The sequence below is a fragment of the Diceros bicornis genome, chromosome 37, assembly GCF_020826845.1.
Source record: "Diceros bicornis minor isolate mBicDic1 chromosome 37, mDicBic1.mat.cur, whole genome shotgun sequence".
Taxonomy (NCBI): Eukaryota; Metazoa; Chordata; class Mammalia; order Perissodactyla; family Rhinocerotidae; genus Diceros; species Diceros bicornis.
In genome coordinates, this window is record NC_080776.1 from 3,071,338 (window position 1) to 3,093,577 (window position 22,240).

Consider the following 22,240-nt stretch of genomic DNA (forward strand, 5'->3'; position numbering starts at 1 on the left):
ACCCCTATTTCCCCCCAAAACCCTCAATCAGAATTTGTACAACTCTTCCCTAGACTATTTTAATGGGCAGTCAAGGTTAAGAACCACTGGTATGAAGCTTGTCTGTTCAGGAAAGCCATCCTAATTGGGTAAAATCCCATGGGAGGTCATTAACACATATAGAGAACTGGCCAAGTATCATTCCCAAACAGGAATTTTGAGAAGTCTGATTCCCCATCACTGTTTGGGCGCCAGCAGCCAGCTAACACAGCTCCCAGCAGCCTCATCCCTCTCAGGGGATCTGTAAAGCTCCCACTGGTTCACCAGGTTGCCTTCATCACAGGTTGGCGGGCCTGTGTGGACTATGATTAGGGATTTAAGAAATATATACAAATTTTAGCTCTTTGTGAATGGGAACCTCAATCTGACTTATCACATTCAACTTTTGTAAATGACTTAGAAACACTTTTCTGAACAAAAAAGGGGACTCCCTATATTTTACAACGGACTATTTGTTTAAAAAGTTGAATGTTATACAAAACATACTGATTTATTGCAAACTTGCTCTATCTTATTTCTTTTTTTTTTTGTCAGAGTGACAGCAGCCTCTCCTCTGAGAAGGTAAAAGAGCTATGCTAATTTGTTAGCCCTTTTCTTGTCTGGTTATCAAAAGACACGAATGACACTCAGGATTGGAGAGCATGCAAATTATTTCATATTTTTCAGGTATTCCTTGAATCGTCAATTAGCCTAAGAAATGAAAAGGGAGGAAATGCATTATTCCCAACAAATCAGCATAGCTGATAACTGCTTTTTCAGCTACAGCATTGTTTAGTTTTTTGTATTTACAGTGAATATCATTCATGTCGTCCACTATAGAAATATTATCCCTCAGGCATTTTCCTCTAACTATTCTAGTCTTAGCCGTATCACTCACTGGAACAGCAGAGATTAATGCAGCTTTTCAACTATCTTTAAGCAAGAATATTCAGATGCTTTAGCAGCTGCCCAGCTTCTTAAGAACTCACTAATCCTTTAATCTCCAGACACTTTTTTTTCATAAAAGATTCACAAGCAAAACAAATGCAATATGGATCAAAAAATTTAATCAGAATGCTTAAAATGCAATTACATTCATCAGGGTGTTCTGTTAGGCTGGGTATTAAATCTGGGCTTTATTCAATATCCTCCTTTTATTATAAAGCAATATTTTTCCACTCTGTAAACCATCTGATCCCTAGGCTAATGTCCTCTCCGCTAAATATTAAAAAGAGAGAACACTATGAAAAATGAGCTCGAGAAATATTCCACTTATTTCAATGGAAAAATGTTCAAATCAGACTCTTCCTGAAATCTTGTCTTATAAATGACCAGATAATTTAACCACCTGGATTCTAAATTTATGCTTTCAAACAGTAGCTACAGGATCGTTACCCTAATTTAAATGTCAAATATATATCCTCCTACACACCTCAATTGAGTAAAAAATGTAGACAATTTGAATTTGAAAATAGTAATCTATTGTTCCAGATTCAGTACTTGCCAAGTTTAAAGGGAATACTGGTTTCTTCATGCAAGCAGAGGAGCCCCACAAGGAAAAAATAAGTCCATCTTGGTTATATTTCTCCAATTCTCTATTTCACATCTAATAGCATTCAACTGTAACAATAGTTTTGAAATAAAGAGCTGTCCAGTACAGCATGATTTGAAACAGCTGGGTGCTTCTTTTAAGTCTATACCCTAGCTGCAACACGGTGGTTGGAGTTTTATAAGACATATGGAAGTGAAGTGAAGCAGTGGAAGGAGTTCAGGGAGTTCCCCTGACAGATGCCATCCGTGGAGTAAGAGAAACTTACTCAAAGATGCAGATACACTAAGACCGTAAGCTTCGCTTGTATTTAACGGATTGTTTGGAAAATTCGTAAATGGTCCAATTATGCATTAAGCCAGTTTGCTCTATCTTTCCTCCCAAAATGAGCTTCTGCAAATGAAAAAAATAAATTTAACTTTTCAATTCTGATTTTTTCCCATCAGGTGAGAAATTTGTTTTTGTTTATTCTTTTCTTCTTTCTTTTCTGTTTATTATATATTTATGAAAAGATGGATGCTAGACGAACCTATTGGGGAAATTATTTTGCAATATTTCCAAATCAAACTATCATGCTGTTGTGGGAGATCATAATTGGCCACCTCAAAATATGTCTCATTACCTTGATTATTTTCTCTGAAGGACATTTGACCTTCCCTCAAACTGCCTAAAAATGATAGACTGGGAGGGTCCTTGCTAAGCCCATTCTTATCAAAGTTCTGTTTAAGGGAAATCTCCATTTGTAAAGGTATTGTGAAGAGGGGGGATGATTTATATCTAGCAACTCTTATCAGTGAGGAAGGCGAGGACTTAAATCTGCATATTCTTGATTACTGTGCTTTCTGGTAATCTCCCATAGCTGACTCCCCCACCCCAGACATCCTCCTTTGTCTACCTGAATATGCTATTTAAGGTGAAAACCTCCCCCATTTTTCGAGAAACTCGGTTTCCCTGGTTTCTCTTATGTATACATGTTATAAAGCTTTGTTTGATTTTCTCCTGCTATTCGGTCTCGTGTCAATTTAACTTGTAGTCCAGCCAGAAAGGACCCAGAGTGGGTAGAGGACAGTCTTCCTCCTCTTCACTGCGCATCTTAAACTTCTACAGCAATATATGTCAATCATTTCTCAATAAAACTGGAAAAAAAATCTTAATAAAAAAACAGAAAAAATTGATCGATGCATTATCATAGTCCTTTAATCATTAATCAAGTGATTATTACAATAATGTTAAAATATATTATATGTAATCAATTTGGTTGCCACTTATGCTTCCAACTGAGCCCACATGAAGTCACTGTAAGGATCAGCAAGGAGATTTAAGGTCTCAAGTGGCTCAATGCGCAACTGGCTGTACATTCTCTACAGGCTAGAAAACTGCAACAGGCAGAAATAGTACACATGATTGCTCCTATTACTGGTAGTGATAGCTCTCAATTTGTGAAGCCATTATCTTATTGAATCTTCATAATAGCTTTATGACGTTGTTTAGCGTGTATTATACAATTTTCTCACCTAAGCCCCATTGTCTAAATTTGAGATATATGATTATTATAATTACTCATGTTCCAGGGGAGAAATCTAAGAACTAGAGAGGTTATATACCTTGATGGTAAGTAAGAGACAGAGCTGGGCTTCAATTCCAGGCTGTATGACTCAGAAGCCCATCTCTTATGCTCCAGACTAATGCTACTTCCTACGTCAGCCTGTACCCTAGATTTACTTCTCCATCTGGACCTATCTGTTTCAAGGTATTTTGAAAAATACAGCTTGAGAAATCTTATCTCCCTGATATTAGGCTCAACAAGTAGAACATCTAGAAACCCTGACCCTGGCTAAAATGCATGCATATCTGTGTGTCAAGGGTGTATCTCCTTGTGTCACATGCAGGATAGACCACGGCCAGGCATGGTGTAGACTGGATAACAAAGGAAAAAACTGAACAAAAAAGTTTGCAAGTAGTATTATATGACAAGAATTCTTCCCTATATGGAAATTGGAATTAAAGTGTAAATCGTGACATGACCCCTAATCTAATCTAAGGGATAAGATGCCACAAGTCCAGTGCTTTCCAGCCTTGTGAGTTTCTCAAGTCTTTGCAGGCTGCATTGACCACCTGACTTTGGGAGTGCCTCTTTAGGAACTGGGAAGCAATTAGGGAGCAATGTCTACTAATTCGTATCCTTGCATGTTACTGTTCTGCTTCTAGTTTGGTTCAGAGGTGAGCTGAAGGGAGAGAAATTACGAACTTGGTGAAAGTTCTCAATCTTGTCGTACTGTGAACACGTATTGGTGTTTGTGGTCAATCCCGGCACTTAAAAAAGTTTGCAGGGAAGAATCTAGGGGACTAGGGGTTAGGCACCTGGAAGTCACCTGATAGAATGTAGTATATTCTCTGAACTCTACCTAGAGATTCTAAATATGAGGTGTAGTCAAGAGTAATACGTTTGTAACAAATAGAAATGTATCAAAGTAAATCAGTAGTTTATCAGCTGGCATTTGTCACACCTTAGTCTTTATAGGACATAAATTTACCTCAAAGAAGTGATTGGTATGACATTGAGCAAACCACATATAAGCTGATTTTTCTCAACAGGTAATGGTTCAAATTTTCTACATAACCTAATAATTCTCACATTTATCTATTTCTAAATATCCCTGTTAATTCTATGAAAAACTGTGATTGGTGGTATGTAAACAATAAGTATAATTGTTTTTTCTCCACAGGAATATGGAAGACGTATATTTTCCCTATAAATATCAGCATGGAAAAATTTTGTGACTAGATAGTTCTGCTTTATAAATAGTATGCGCATATTACTTATCACCAAATCCAGGAGAGTTTTGGTTTGAAAGTAAACATCAATAACTAACACTAGGAAAACAGATGGGAGTGTTCTGGGCAAACTGGGACATATGGTCACCATATTTATAAAGTTCTACAGAAGAGTTTTCACTATTATTGTGTATAATTTAAAGTTTGAAATATAATTCCTACTTCTTTATTACAATGGATTAAAGCAATTTCAATGGAACAATGAAAATATTGAATTATTATAGCAATAACATGGAATAATTATTTTTCCTTCTAATGTTTAATTATGAAAATTGACATATATCTTGAGTAAGATTCCTTTAAAACAGACTTATGGTACTAGCTTTTGATCTCCTACATATCCCTGCATAGAGATATTTCAAGTTACTTCTTATTATTGTCTTAAGAGTGTGCAGCAACCTAATTATTATTTTTATGTTCTTCTTTTAAAAAACAAGATTTTATTCTACTTTTCATTCTCAATATGCAAAGTTAATGAGATCTTATTTATAAAGATAAAAGTATATGTAGTCTCCAAGTGACATTTTTATTAAGGTCATCTTTCTATACTGGCATTCCAAAGCATAGAACCAAAATATACTATCCTATGGCATAAGAAAAGTACAAATATAAGAACGTGGAGAATAGCACATTTTATGCACAAACAGAATGTATTGGTTTTAATAACGACTGCAGGAGACAGTCATAAAATATTCTAATAAGAGTTTCTTCATGGACCTCAGCTTATTCATTAACCTTTTGCTATGTTGTTCAATAATATATCCAGAGTTGACCAAACTGTCTCAAAGGCCTTGCCTGCAACTGAGACATTCATGCTACTAACTTTCTATCTTCCGTCTAAGCTTCCATCATAGTTCTCATAGAATTATGCATTTGTTCACTGATAATTGCAAGTTTTTCATTACCATTTAAGCTACCATGGTAAGCAGCAACTTATATTAGCAATTATCCTCCGGGAATTCTGAGTATGATTTGTCTAACTCTGTGCTCAAATTTTGTTATATGTTGAAGCTGGTTTTGAGTTCTTCCTGTACAAGTTCATGTTCATTTATTCTCTATCTAATCAGTAATTAAAACATTTATTCGCCTGACATATGCATTTATTTATTCAACAGAGGTGAGAAATTGCACCAAGGATTATAGAGAACATTATCATGAAAAGGTTTGTTTTTACTCTCAATAAACGTATCATCAAGAAGAGGAGAAAGATAATTAGAGATAACATTAGCTATTAAATAGTATAGCTAAAGGACAGGTACAGCTTTCTACAGATTTCCTGGTTGGGGCAATCAGAGAAGGCTTATCAATGAGTTGACAATTGGCAGAGATGGTGGATAACAGCTCCACCATCTGAAATGAATGAAGAGTACAAAGAATAAGGTGTTTGAAGAATGGCATTAATTCATACGGCTGGAAAATATGAGTTAATATTCATATTAATGAGCGAATGGGCCAGATCATGGCTCATTACTCAAGAGTGCAGATTCCCCACAGACAAGTAGGACAGTACTATCCAAAATTATTTTTCTTTTTCTTAGAACTGCGGGATATCTAAAACTAAGTAATAATAGCAATTATCTTAAGCTTCTAAAGAGTTTAGATGCTGATGTGTTCACAGTTACATGTATTAGGTTTAAAGCAGGACATTGGGACCTTTCCATCTGACTCAAAGGTCGTTTTGACCCTGCTCAGCCTGACAATCAATACGATTACAGAACTGCAGCTGATCATAAATTGTTTCAGAGACTCGTATTCAACATCAATTATTATTTTTAGAACTAATCAGCCTGCAATAATACTAATAACAGATAAAATGGCATACAACAAATTTTGTTTTGAATAAAAATTGACAGAGGATGTACAAACTTTGACCCGAGAAAGTGGGACTCAGTAAAAAATAAAAGTTGTAAAAGAAAATTCACAAATGAGAGAACCCGGCAGATAATCTGAACTATTGAAGCAAATCACTAAAGATTTGCAAGCAAAATAATTTATCCAATGAAAATAAATTTGGAAGAAAAAAAGGCAAAATGGAAAAATTATATGTCAAAAAATGTGCTCAGAAATTAAATTACTTTAATACAGTTCAATCCAGAAAATAATTTTAAAATCTGCACTAGGACAAAATAGCAGAAGCAAAGCATCTGCTGGGTCAAAATGATGTCAAAATTATTTTGAACGCATTATAGTTTTCTCCTTTGCTAAACTAGAAGCCTTGGTTTCTTTTTCACGTTTACATTAAAAAAATTTACTACAAGTTCTAAAATATCATAAATAAAAAATACGTGTGAGTTGAACAACATGGTTACAGTAAAACTGAACCATGTGCATAATGATAAAATGATCATATTTATCAGAATCACATGGTATATCTTGGGGACTAAAGAGGGCATCTGGTGGCCCTTGCCTTCAAGATGTTCTTGATCTTATTGTGATGAGAGGATAAGTGAAAAAGCAAACAAGAGATACACACATTGAATGTATAGAATACAGCAATTTCAAGATCAATTTCTTGAGAATAGTTTCTCAAGAATTGTTTTTTTATCAAAACCAGAAGAGATGTGACCAGAGCCTAAGCATTCTACATTTTACTTTTATGAAGCACTCTGAATAATATCTACCATTTATTAAGCCCAGTAAGTTGTGTTGATATTTTCTGCTGTACGCACACATTATGAAATAGCCACACAAAACAATTACAAATATTGACAACCCTCCACATGCATTGTATCGTTGCTGTCATTATCTATAACTTCCCTTCAGGTGCCACTGATTCCACTCGGTCTAGGCCCTCATCCTTCCACGCCAATGTCTTTTGGGTCCTGAATGCTTCCAAAATCTTCAAATTTTAATCCATCGATTACTAGCAGATTAATTACCCAAAACCAGTATTTTCCGTACATCACCCCATGCTCAAGCCATGGACAAGCTCTCTGACTTTGGTAACAGGGAAAGTAAACGAGGAATATATTAAAAATTTCTTTCAATGACTCAGGGCCAGTATTATGTATTTTAATATAGAGAAGATGATAGATATTATGCCAAGTCTATACTGACAACGGACTTAAACTAGAAAACACTATTCTACATAAAATCTTTGACATTCTATTCGGCGGGAGGGTTCAGTAACAATTATCTTTAGTCTACTGTGGTAGTAAATAATGTCTAAATGAACTTTTAAAAAAAGATGTCTCCCTCTTCCCCCTTGGATCCCACTGTTTGCTGCTGGAGACTGGGCTTCTCTTATCTCCATATAATCTAAGGAGAAAGGCGGCTGCATGATCCCTTCTCTGGTGCTGCCACTGGTGGCTAGAATTTAGAGATCTGCTTCATAACATAAATATAAATAAATAAGAAATAAAGAGACCACCTCATAAGCATATTGTCCTAACTTTCTAAATTCTTAATGTAACTGCTGGTGGCCTAATAGTCTCGCCACCACGGTATACTGTTGGGTCCAGTACAGTCAGTTTGTGCTTCCTTTCCACTGTCATCCTTTTTTCTTATTTCTCAGATCTTATTTCTGAGGGTGATATAAAGGATCCTATTAAGTAGACCAGCCTTTCAGACTCCACAGAGCTTCCTAGTGCATATACGATTTGGGGCTGGAAATGCAGACCAGATCCTCACATCATTGTTTGTGTGAAGGGGACTGAACCACCCACACCTCTTGCACTTTTGTTCCTTCATTTACCTGTACTCCATCAATGCACCAACGGGTTCAGAGTGAGCAGTTTACGTTGCCTTCCTTTTCATTGGGAGTCTGTTCTCCATCCATTTTAGGTCAAGCCCTTTATTCTAAGATGACAACTTCAGTCACACAATGCTGGAAAAATCCTTAGGTCTACTTGTAGGACTTACGTTAAAAATGGCAACCCTCAGGGCTGTTCATAATCTACTGGTGACCTTTGGCAGATTCAGACCATTACTCTATTAGGCAAACTCATTACTTCTTGATGGCCTGGGTGTGTAGGTTATTAGCCCCTTTCTTACCAAAAAGAACTACAGTCTCCTCAGTTACTGTGGAGGCAACAGCCTGAACTGCTGCCTTTATGTAATATTAGTTGACTTACACACAGAAACAAGTATTTCCAAATTATTCCTCTTACCCCATCCTCAAGCACACACATGAGAAACTCCCCTGTAACCATCAGAAATATTGATTTTCTTTCTATTTAGGACTTTCTACTGTTTCTGCTTGACAATAGACAATAACCCCGTTAATCATATTTTCCCTCTATTTGTCAACGTATATGAAGGAGGACAACAAGGACTAGATAATAAATAATCCATTACTGACGACCACCCAAAGGCATCACTGCCAGCTTCTGATGAGTCTGATTGTGTGTGTTTGGGAGGGGGGCTTTAATTCATTGTTTCACAGATATTTTCTTATTCTTAACAACGTACCATTTGAAACGTATACCCCTGGGGAAAAAGGTAGATGTTATCCACCAAAGGAACAATGTTATGGTGTTTTGAATCTTCTCACTTTGTAGCTTGAGACTATAAATCAACAACAACAACAAAATTCAGCCCTATAACTATATTTTATGAAATCTATTCTCAGTGAGAAAATACAGAAATGATTATCAGAGTAGTTTTGTTATCTACAAAATCAAGGAGTCCATAGTTAGAAGTCCCGATTTGTAGGACAGGAAAATTAACCCTTTAGCTAATTCTCATATTACCTTCTGCGTATTTTGGATATTTAATTTTTTCAATAAATATTTTATTGAAATGTAACAGACACAGAAGAGTGAACAAGTCACAAATATACACTTCAGTGAATTTTCACAAGGTAAATCACTCGTGTAGTCACCACCTTGTTGAAGACATAAAACAGTCAGCGCCCAGAATTTCCCTTTGTGCCCCTTCCCAATCACTACACTCTCACTTTTCAAGAGTCAGCTACCATCCTGACTTCTAGAAGCACAGATTAGTTTTACCAGTGTATAAGCAAAATGATGTAAATGAATGATAGAGTACGTATGCTTTTGTGTCTATTCTCCTTCATTCAATATTATCTTTGTGAGATTCAACCAGGTTATATTGAAAACAGTAGTTTATTTACTTTCATTTGCTATATGGTATTCCATTGTGTACCTATACCAAAATTTATTATTCTACCTTTCTATTGATTGAAATTTAGGTTGTTACCAAATAATGCTGCAATGAACATTCTTGAATTTGTCTTTTGGTAGATATAGATATAGATGATATGGATATAGATATAAATATAGATATAGATACATGGTAGGCATATTTTAGCATGAGTGGCTACTGCTAAACAGTTTCCCAAAGTGGCTGTAGCAATTTAAACTCCCACTTGCCATGTATGATGGTATCTGTTCCTCTAGGTCCTCAGTATTTGCCACTTTAATTTAAGCCAGTCTGATGAATGCATAGGGCTATCTCATTGTTAATTTAATTTTCTATTCTCTAATAATTAATTATGTTGGGTTTTAATATGTATAGTTGTTCATTCAATATCCTCTTTTGAGAAGTGCTTCTTCAAGCTTTTGCACAGTTTTCTATTGTGCTGTCTGTCTCTGTCTCACTGTGATGAAGACTTCTTTTCACATTTTGGATACAAGTCTCTGCCAGTTATATGCATTATGAAAGTCTTCGCTCACTAAATGACTTGTCTTGTCACTCTCAAAGTGATGTCCTTTGATGAACAAAAGTTTTGATTTTAATATAATCCGATTTATCAGTCTTTTCCTTCATAGTGTGTGTGCCCTGCTTTACCCCAAGGTAATGAAGATATTCTCCTGTTTTCTTATGGAAACTTTATTTTGTTACTTTTCATATTTATATCCAAAATCTACCTGGAATTGATTTTTGTGTATGTTGTGAGAAAGGTGTCAAGATTTATTTATTTTTTTTCTACATGGATAACTAATTGTTCTAGTACCATTTACTGAAAAAACTGGCCTTCATCCACAATTCTCCAATGCCAACTCTGTCATAAATAAAATATCCACTGACGCGAGAGTTCTTTGCTTAGTCTATTTCTCTGCCGTTTTACCAATAATATGTACTCTTATGTACTGTAGCTTTAAAATAAGTCTTGATATCTAATAATTTTCATCCTCCAAATTTGTTCTTTTTCTTCAAGAATATTTTATTAATTCTTGTGTCTTTGCTCCTTCATATTAATTTTAGAATTTTTCCAATTTTTGTAAAACAAAAAGGATAAAATCTGAATGGATATTGATTGGGATTGCATTTACTATATTTCAGTTTCAGGAGAATTGATATCTTTATACTATTTAAGTCTTCTTGACTTGCAAAGGATTTATATCCTCATTTATTTAGAACGTCTTGATTTTTTTTTCTTGAGAATATTTTGTAGTTTTTTTCTAGTAGAATATTTTTACGTAAGAGCAGAAATTAATGAAATAAAAAAAAGTGCACAACAGAAAAGATCAACTAAATTAAAAGTTTGTTGTTTGAAAGAATTAATAAGATTAATAAATCATTGGCAAGAGAGACTAAGAACAAAAATTAACAGTATTAAGAATGAAAATGGGGCCAATACAACAGATCACAGAGACATTAAAAATAAGATATTATAAATAGCTTTATGCCAATAAATTTTAAAAATCAATGAAATGTATAAATTCATAGGCAAGTCCAACCAATCAAAAAGCTGACACAAGAAGAAATATAATTGAATTATTCTATATCTATTAAATTTTTAAATTAATTAAAAATTAAAAATTTAAAACTTTACCATAAGGAAAACTGTAAAGCCAAAAGTCCTCACCAGTATTCTTTCAAATGTCTAAAGAAGAAATCACACCAATCTTTCATGAAGTATGGAGAAAAAGGGGGCTTTTCTCACTGATTTTATGATACCAACACAACCTTGATACTGAAACTTGGCAAAGACGTTGCAAAAAAGAAATTTATAGGCTGATCACTCTCATAAACATTGATTTTAATATCCAAAACAATGAATATATATGGCAAACCAAAATCAGGATATATATAAAAGGGATGATAGATGATGATCAAGTTGGGTTTATTCCAAGAATGCAAGGTTAATCTAGCATTCAAAAATCCATCACTCTAACTTGCTACATTACAGAATAAAGAAGAAATCATATGGGCACCCAACAAATGTAAAACAAGCATTGGGTGAAATATAGTACCTAATTCTGATTAATACAAACCAACCAACCAAGAAACAAACTATCAAACAAGCAAAAACAAAACAACTCTTGGAAAACTAAGAATAGAAGGAACATTTGTTAATTTGATGACAGTTATTAACAAAACTCTTACAGCAAACATCATGCTTAATGGTATAATATTAAAAGCTTTGTTTCCACTTGAGAAAGAAAAAATGATGCCTATTATTACCACTTTTATGCAACATTTTACTCAAAGTTTTAGCCAGGGCAATGAGGAAAGGAAAAGAAATAAAAGGTATAAAGATAGGAAAAGAAGAAGTAAATTTTTATTATAATTTGCAAACAACACATTTGTGTACATAAAAGATATTCTACAGATAAATTATTAAAATTAATAGGTGAATTTAGAAAATCATAAAAGTAATTGTGTTCCTATATACCAGCACCAAATGTTTGCAAATAAATATTTAATAATACACAATTTAAAATAGACTATAACAAAATGGTATACCTAGGAATAATCAAATGAAAGATGAATACTTCAATTTTAACCCTGTTTAAAAAAGTACTATGGAAACATCATTCCTAATTCTTGGTGGTCTGGTGTCAATCTAGGAAGTCTGCATGGGTAAATTAATCCTCAGATAATGTCCTTCCTGAGTTCTTTTAGGCAATTAGGTCCCAGAGCTGTGTAGTTTGGGGAATGCCCTTCACTGAGTCCCTGTTCTCAGCCCTAGCTAGTCTTGCAATTTCTTCCTAGTTCAAAGAAAAGAAAATAGATTCCTGGAGACATCAAGACCATATTTCCATGGCTCATCTCATTTTTTCCCAGAATATTTACATTTAATATAACTGTTATTAATAGAACTGTTTCTATTTTAATTAACATGTGAAACTAGATTTTCAACAAAGTGATTGAAACAAAGTAGAGGAAGACACAATGCAAGATCACCACTTGGTGTTGCACAATCGACGAATTTAGATCTCAGAGTAGTCAAAATTGTTTAATGAAGATATTATATGTAATGTAATTTCATGTTATAACATTTCAGCATTCAGATTTTTAAAACATCTATATTAAAAATATACTGGTATATGGCCGCCAGATATCATTACTAAGAAAGACTTACATTTTATTTTGAGTTTATGTTCTTCTCGCTATGTGTGTACACGTGTGTGTTAAATATTCTTTCTCTAATAGTACTTGCCAATGGATATATTTAACATTCTTCCTCAGCAAAATAAAAAGTTTAAAAAGTTGGCAACCATATTCCAGTCCCTCCAATTAAAAGAAAAACTTTGCTAAAGCATAAAACCTAAAAGTCTGGGAAGTGTTGCTATAAAGAAGCCTTTTAATCTGTGTATATATCCTGAAGTTCTGCTCCTAAAAAATCCTTTCACTCTAAAACATCCTCATAACCGACTAGAAGAAAAGTTGTACTATAGTACATTTTATAAGGCATAGCCTCTTGCTAGACTAACTTGAAACTTACTTTTTTTCTCTTTCTTCTAGTTTTTCTTTAGCATAGTTTCTGAATTTTAATCAAAACATAAAAATCAAAAAGAATAAAAGGGATAACAGAAAAGCCAACTTGGAATAAAAACAAATGACAATTTTATAAGCCTCAGCATATTCTGAGAAATAAGTCAAAAGCATCTTTTCAAATAAATTATTTGCCAAATTTTAATACAATTTATCTACGTGAAACTGATTATTTTGGGTAATCTCCATTACAAAGGCAAATATGAGATTAAAGGTTAATGATTCACACATTATGACAAGCAGCTCAAGAGGCAAAATGATTATCTGAAAAGAGGGAAGTTGAAGCTAATGAACTCTCCACTATGGGAAAATGCATGAATGTATTGTAGTAGGAATAAAGTACACAGGTAAGAATCTCATGATGATAAATCCCATCGTCTGTCTGAGGAAAATGGTGAGTGCCTCCAGTATCTTAGAAGATGCAATTACTGGAAGGCATGATCAATGGAAGGTGCTGTTATTTCTGTAATTTGAAGGCATGCATGTGTTTCTCAATGTAATACACACATATTCCGACCCATAGACACAACTGCAGTTACATTTACATAAATATGTATTATTATCGGGGGAATAAGATTGAGGGGGCAGGAGAGAGTGAGGAAGAGAGAAAAGGAGACAAAACACAGTAATATAGAGACCAGCAGATAGAGGAACGGGCAATGAAGATGAGTTGGCTGATGTACACAGTGAGGAAAAGCAATCAGCCAATTCAGGGGACAGAGTAGTAACTACTCGCTTTTCTGTGTCATGGCTAATTGCATAACCAAGGTTAACTGCTTTGATTCTCCAGTGCTGTCAGCATATGAAAGTATATTCAGTAAATCTACTTTCCTAAATGTGAAATTCAGAATTTATGAAATTAAAAGTCAAAACCAATTTTTAGAGACTAATCGAAATAAAGTCTTAATGGAATTCAGTTTAGATCATTTTGTGCTGGCTTACCAAGATCCTCCACTGAGTTAAATAAGGAACACCACCAACCAAAACCTGGAATGGAGGGTTAACAAAATCATAGCTCATACAGAGCCACTTTTTCCTACCAGCAATAAAAATTTTGGCTAGCATTTTCTCTGTTAGCTATAACAAAAACCTGGTTATATATAAGAAATAAAATTCTGAGATAGATGTCAGATAGAATAAGAAATATACATTCTATCACAATCCGGTGTGTTGTATGATTTTCCCATTACGAATAGACAATGTATCTTTCAACGCAATGCAACAATGTTACCCTCCACCTCCCTCATGGATGTACTGCTAAAATCAATTCCATTTTAATGATCAAAACTTTAAATGAATTGAGTTATTCAGAAAGCAATGAAATCCAAATGAAAAGTCACTGTTGTTTCCCAGTTCCAAATACATTCCCTTGAAATCTCTTGCTTTAGGTGTAGTTTTTTGATAGGCACATTTCACAAACAGACAGTGACCATCATTTATAAGCTATAAATCCATCACTACCTCCCCATCTGGCTCAAATGCATTACCTAACCTTTGTCAAGTTACAAATTACATATTTGAATTCAATTGTTTTAGGCTGAATTTCATGAATAGTCTAATACGCATGTTTATTTCATAAGGTGCAATGATAAACTTACTCAGGTAAATGTCTATTTAAAAAAAACCCTGCTATGTCAGTTTAAATTTAATACTAAAATTCCCCAAAGTAAATTTTAAATTCTCTTTAAAATTATAGAGCTATGTCTTTCTTTGTTTAAAAAAATACACAATTAACCCTGACTTCCTAGGGAAATATTGCCTTGGTTTTCTCATAGAAATAGTTTGGGCTTGGTGACTTGGTTTGTGAATTGAATAGCTCATGATCTCACGTTGGATGTGAAGGCTGAAGGGAAGAATGAAGTAAATGACATTCAATTAGTAGGTTATACACCCAGAAGTGATCCATTCTGTAAGACTCACTTCTTCAACGTGCAATAAGTAGAAATGGTTAACAAAAATGTATAAGAAATGCAAAATTTTTCTATTATCTTCTGGTCTTATTTGTGGTAGATAAATCACAAATTAGTAATTCATTTCAAACTTATTGTGCAACGGTAAAGCAAAATGAAGTTGTTGATTCAATCATTAAACTTCTCTCACAAGTTTCTATTATTGTGTAAAAACATAAATGGTGGTTACTTTATGCTAAAAAACTGTCTTGGCATTCATTCTAAATATTTGTGAAAAATCAATTTTATTCTGGAAGCCTGTGTGGCAAAAGCCACAAGCCAATTGCTGCTGTAAGTCACAAACTCTCAAGAGTTTGTAAGTTTCCTTACTACTCTTTCATGAGTAGTAAGGAAAGTATACTGTGGTTGTATAATGTTGGAGATAGAAAAAAAAAGATATTCTCTTTCACTCTTTGTAATTTGACTCAATTTGTGCTTTTTAATTACTTCAATTATTTTCTAATAGTTCAACATTATTCTGATTAATTTCTAGCTACGGGATCTTCAAAAGACAGTTATAAACCTAACTCTCTTAAATTCCTGCTTCCTTTGTTTTAGCAAGCACCAAGAAACTCATAAAACAAGTTTATTCATGTCAAATTTTAGATTAAAAACAGATTGCTCCTTTTATGTGATAACAGAGTTGAAGCAAGATGAAGTCACCTCAATTATCATTGTCCCTGTGTTTTATTGTGCACTAACCATCTAAGATAAATAATTACCCAGGCCTTCTAACTTGCAAGCAATTCACACATTTAAAAGTCTGTAATTTTCTGCATTTCTGCCTGCTTGCTGGCACAATTAAAGTTTGTTGACAGTAAATATTGTAAATTTCTATTTTTTCCATAGAAATACTTAGTGCTATGTAACTGATAGAGAGATGACTTTCCAAATTATAGAAACCTTAAGCAATGTATTATTTAAATACTAAAAAATAGAAATATTCATGACTACATTAACATTATTTTAATATAATACTACCATGGAGTTAGGTTCTGTAATAAATAACCAGAATGGCTATAATTACCAGGACAAAAGATAGCAAATGTTGGAGAGGATGTGGAGAAAAGGGACCCCTCATACACTGCTGGTGGGAATGCAAACTGGTGCAGCTGCTATGGAAAAGGGTATGGAGATTTCTCAGAAAATTAAAAATAGAAATATCACACAATCTAGCTGTCTCATTACTGGGTATCTATCCAAAAAACTTAAAGTCAACAATTCAAAGAAATTTATGTACCCCTATATTCATTGCAGCATTGTTCACAATAGCCAAGACTTGGAAGCAACCCAAGTGCCCATCAACTGATGAATGGATAAAGAAGATGTTGTATATAAACACAACGGAATACTATTCAGCCATAAAAAAGACAAAATCATCCCATTTGCAACATGGGTGGACCTTGAGGGCATGATGTTAAGTAAAATAAGCCAGAGAAAGACAAACACCATGTGATTTCACTCATATGTGGAAGATAAACACATGAATAAAGAGAACAGATTAGTGGTTACCAGAGGGGAAGGGGGTGGCTGGGGTGGACGAAATGGGTAAACGGGCACATATGTATGGTGATGGATAAAAATTAGACAGTTGGTGGCGAGCATGATGCAGTCTATACAGAAACTGAGGTACAATAATGTGCACTGAAATTACACAATGTTAAACCATTATGACCTCAATAAAATAACCAGGAAAAAATAAATTAAATAAATAAATAATTTGGTATAAAAATAAATTATTACTTAATGCTATTTCTTTTTGAAATGAAACGAAATACATTTCAAAAAGTATTAGGGAAAAACCAAAGGCAATATTGAGGGAACACATAATTTGAATATTTATATTAATAACATTATTAAAAAAAACCTACTGATATTAGCTAGAGGCTAACAATGAATTCTTTTTATAATTTTCTTCATGTATCACAGGTGATATATACACTATATACACACACATGCACACTCCTGCATGTGTATATGCACCATATTTTATATTCTGAATATTGGGGCAATAATTACATATGCCTAAAATATATATTTAGAAGGAAGGATCTCTAGAAATACAATAAGCTATTTATATCAAATTGATGGAGCACTTAGATGTTCGGCTTTATGCTAGGCTCTATAGAAGATATAAATTAATTCTCTGTCAATCTGTTATATACAGGGATCACGCTATCTCAGTGATAACACGGTTTATCCATGTGATGTGGCTAGTGAGGACTCGCTGTTTTTTCACTAAGGCCCTAATGAGACAAACAGACAATCTGAGTTTTGAGAAGAAATAGAAAAGATTGAAAAAAGTAGGTCTTGGGCTGTCTTTAAGACATAAATTAGTTATAAAAAATAGTTAAGAAACCATATTTTTCTAGAAGATGTGGGGTTTGAGGCTTGGGACACGACACAAAAACAACTAAATCAAACAACTCAGTAGGAGGAATAACTGTATGTGATCAGTAAACAATAAGAAAACCGATAAACTAGAACAGAGGGTCTGTAACGCTGACTGATGGGGTAGTAAAATGATCATATTAAATTTTCGACTACTCTGGAAGCTAACAAAGGATTTTTAACTTAAAGCATAAAGAGAGAATGCCATGCGATAAAAAGGGCAATTCCTTTCCTATTTCTACCTTTAACATTTTACATCACTTAAGTTGTATCTGAGTCAATATAAAACGTAATCTTCCAATAAAATTTTAATTGTCATTGCTGCTACTGAAATACTCAAAGAAACTAATCAAAGGAAGAGCTGTATCTCTCTTGAAAACCTCGTTCAAGATTCTGGTTACATGGCATGTGGAACAATCGAATGATCTAGAAAGAGTTATTTTCAAGAGAGAACTTTGAACTTTTCCATGTTAACTTTTAATATGCTCCATTTTTATTTGCTGAAGGGAAAACCAATAATTTTTATAATAATCATATGATGATAAAAATCATGATTAATAGTTTTTAAAAGCCAAATTAATAGGATGAAATCTGTTTCTTATAAGCAGAAAATAAAAAAAAAGTTTATACTGTTTTTGATTCAGTTGAAAATATCACTTTATCCTTAATATTTTTCTTTAAGAGGTGATGGCATCTTCTTTTGGTGTCATAGATCAGAAAAAGCCATTTTCCCTAGATTTGTATTCAAACATCTACAAAAAATGTTCATAAGTCAAAAATAATTAGACTAATTCATGAGACCACTGGATACTTGAAACTCTTCTCTTTTTAATCATGGATTAATTAATATTTTCTTGTGTCATTAATTAATTAACTAATTAATATTTCTGTGTCATACGGAAAAAAATGGAACTTTTAGAATGGGTAAAGAAAATTTCTAAATGTATAGTACAGGCACTTTCCTCAAAGAATTTTAAGTTGAACCATATGAAATTGCTGATATTTGATCATTATGTTATGTAGAAAAAGGGCAATTTCATATGTTTTAACCTAAAAATAGCAACGTACGTGTAAGATACATAAAGGGCTTGTGCATGAAGCAAAAATTAGAAGGGACATTCTGACTCAGTACATGAATCTATGGAGATCTTACACTCATAGGTTTCTGTACATTTGCTGGAGAAATGGACAGAATGAATCATTTTAATTATCTTGTTTTTCTTTCTTCTTCACCCCCTACTTCATTGCAAGTGCCCCAAGGCAGAAGCCAGAGCGAGACTGGGTTAGAAGCACGGGGAGAGAAACCAGAGAGAGACCAGTTTTGCTGGCAGGGACAATGGCCCAAGACCATCAGGCCTGTCTGTGTTCCCCCAAGGCCCACTGCCCTCTCTAGATTTCCTCATCACCCAGGCTGAAAAACATATGTCTGCACATTCAGCATCTTTGCTGTTTCTTGATTCCTTTCCAAACCTCTGCTGGTGCACTGGCCCCCGCTCCCTTTCCCAGCCTCTCCTCCTCTTCTGGGATGCTGCTGTGTCCTCTGTCCTTGGCGTCGGGCCCTTGGTCCTCAGCCTCATCATTGTCACTGTGATCAGTGTGCATGGGCAGCCGGGTGCGGTCACAGGCCTGTTGGGGTTTGCAAACTCCTGCTCTGAATTCACATCAAAGGGATCAACTTCCTCCTCCTGGGGCTCCCTTGGCACTGCCCAAGAGCTCCTTCTCTGCCAGGAGCACCCACTCTAGGCTGCTGCAGGCCACATGCTTGTCCAGAAGCTGGTGGTTCAGGTCCAGCGAGCCCTTGCTTCACTTCAACTTCAGCAGCAAAATGACTGTAAGGTCCAAAACACTCCAGATGCAGAAGGTGGCAGCACAAACCTCCACAATGGACGGTTTGCAGGGCTAGCCATAGTTCACAGGGTTGGCAGACACCCAGTGGGGTCAGTAGCCACAAGAGGCTCTCTGGCATCTTCCCAAGTGGTGTCTCCTCCAGTCTGGCAAAGGAGCAATCCCTATGACGGGGATCCTTGACTGTGTCATGGGCTGGCATATCTGCAGGAGACATATCCTGAGCACCCAGGGGGCTGAGCAGCTGCTGAACCTGTGGCCCATGAACCAGTGGGTCAGCTGGGCACTGATGATGCACCTGGGGTCGTAGTGGACCAGCTCCCACATGTCCTGCATGCAGAGCAGCCCCACCGGATCTGGGCCACACTAGATCTTGGCGACCTGTGTCTCCATGGAAACTCACAGCTGAGACCTGACAGCGGCCCAGGAACACGAGACAAGGCTGCCTTCTGCCCCAAACCAACATTTTGCTCCTGTGGCGCACGACGGGAAGCCAGAGTCCCTGAAACTCCCAGGAGTGTACCACAGCTCCCCCTTTAATTATCTTTTAAACTAAATAGCTCTGATAATTAAGTAGTCTTTTGATTACCTCAAAACCACATGCAATGCTGGACATATGTAAATCACTAAATAAAGTTTAGATGCATTAATTTGATCAAAATGCTTTTCCATTCAATCTCCCAACCTCTCAATTTCAATTACACACACATTTAGAAGAAAGTATATCTTTGTTTAGGATTTTATGGGAGACAACATAAACAAGAAAATTCCAAAATATTTTCTACATTATATTTATATTTCTCACGGAATTTTATTTTAGTAAGTTTGTTATGAAAAGTTTCAATTTCCAGGAATTGTAATTTCAGACTTTTGGGCAATAGCTAATGAAAGACCCACAATTTAAAATATCTAAATTGAACTGTTTAAACATGAGTACCTCAAATCAAAACATTAAGATCAATATCACAAAGCAAAACATTAAGACCAGTATCACAGAGAATCCATCCTGGAGTAGGGAACCACTTTTTCTCCCCCTTCACAATGAGACAATTGCATTTATCCAACATTTTCACTTGTTTTTAAGACATTGACATTATTTTAATCTCTCTCTATCCTATACATTTGCTTATTTTTCATTCTTGTAATTATTATATAGTCATTGTTTCTTCTTCACCCTCAACACTACGTCAGTGTTAATTCATGATTTATTAAATATCCAAACTAGAAAAGATAAAAAGCCTTGGTTGGAAAGACAAACAGCAAGGGGAGAGAGAGAGAGATGTGGAAAGGCAGACAAAGAGAAAGCAAGTCAGCAAAGGTTTTTCACCTTGTTATACAGAGCAAGGCGTTGTTGTTTGGCTTTCTAAGTAATCAGACTAGTACCTGAAACACAGAAGTGCTCAGTATATATCTGTTAGAGATTAATTAGGATAAGCCTGTTAGGAAGATACATAGTGTGAAAGAGGTTTAAATTAAAGAGGAACAACACAAAAATCAAAGTAGCCAGTTAGAAAACGAATGCAGTATTTCTGTATTTATACCTCAGTGGCTTAAACTATGATAATGTAACAGACAGAAAAGGACAAATGCGAAATGTTACTAAATATGACAGATGGGAAAATTGAAAAGGACTCTAATTTTACTCATTATTTGATTCTGAATAGGAAAATGTGGTAACATTAACAGAAAGTGAAAGGTAAGGAAATATCTTATTTCTGATTTCAAAAACCTGGATGTTGTCTGAGGTGCTTTGTTGGAGGTGATGGTTGGCCCTCTACGTACTAATTTCCAGCGCACACTGAATGCATTTAATTGGATTAGCTTCCCAATAAGCAGTCATTGGAAAGTTATTATTTTGAATATAGAACAGCCATTCTAAATGTCCTCCATTTGTATATCAAGAGACTTAGGAAGGAAGAAGTGCACAAATGGCAAATCTTTTCATATCTCTGCCTTGACGTGAGGTGATAAAGATTTATTAGAACTGCCCTGGTGACAGTCTATTGCAGAAGGGATTTGAAAGCTTTATTATGGGTGCCCTGCTGTGCTTCCTTCTGTGGTGTCTACTAAAAAGTCTCGAGATCTTTCAATATTTTTGTAAATAAACCTAAATAAAGTATATAGGTAAAAAGCTTTCTCTATTATTACTCAGGAAACTTGGAATGATCTGTTCTGATCGTAAGATTAAATGGCTCTAGAGAATGTATAACACATTAGGTTTTTCCTAATTTATCTTAGATTGGTATCTCCTTACTTATTTTCCAATTTCTTTCTTGGAGTATCTTGACAAGAGGTACAGTAGTCCTCCCTTATCCCTGGAGTATACGTTCCAAGACCTCCGGTGGACGCCTGAAACCATGGTTAGTACCGAACCCTATATATACTATGTTTTTTCCCTTTATACGTATATATTTGAAGTGTGACAGCAAAACTAGCACAAATTTATTTTTCCTTCTTCACAATTTCGTGGATAGAAGATTCATTCCTACTGTAGATCTCAGCGACCTCAGCAAATGATTTTTTTCTTTCCTTATTAAAAAGGAAGAACTTTCACCTTTTCACTTAAAGAAGCACTTTATGGCTTCTCTTCTGCATGTCCGAATTGCCAGCATCACTCCTTTTGAGCTTTGGGGCCATGATTAAGTAATATAGGGTGACTTAAACACAAACACTGCAATACCATGATAGTCCAGCTGACAACCAAGATGGCCACTAAGTGACTAACGGGTGGGTAGTGTATACAGCGTGAATCCACTGGACAAAGGGATGGTTCACGACCTGGGCGGGATGGAGCAGGTTGGCACAAGATTTCATCACGCTACTCGGAACAGTGTCAAATTTAAAACTTATGAATTATTTCTGGAATTTTCGATTTAATATTTTCAGACCAGAGTTGACTATGGGTAACTGAAACCACAGAAACCAAAACCATGGATAAGGGAGGACTATTGTATTCTACTTAAAATAT

The 22,240-nt window shown here is 35.0% G+C and overlaps 1 protein-coding gene and 1 pseudogene across 2 annotated transcripts in view; both read right to left on the bottom strand.

Annotated features, from left to right (window-relative positions):
- ERBB4 (erb-b2 receptor tyrosine kinase 4) overlaps positions 1-22,240 on the bottom strand; it is a 1,098,037-nt gene that overhangs the window by 420,114 nt on the left and 655,683 nt on the right. The window lies entirely within an intron of this gene.
- LOC131399336 (18S rRNA aminocarboxypropyltransferase-like) lies at positions 18,862-19,599 on the bottom strand (annotated as a pseudogene).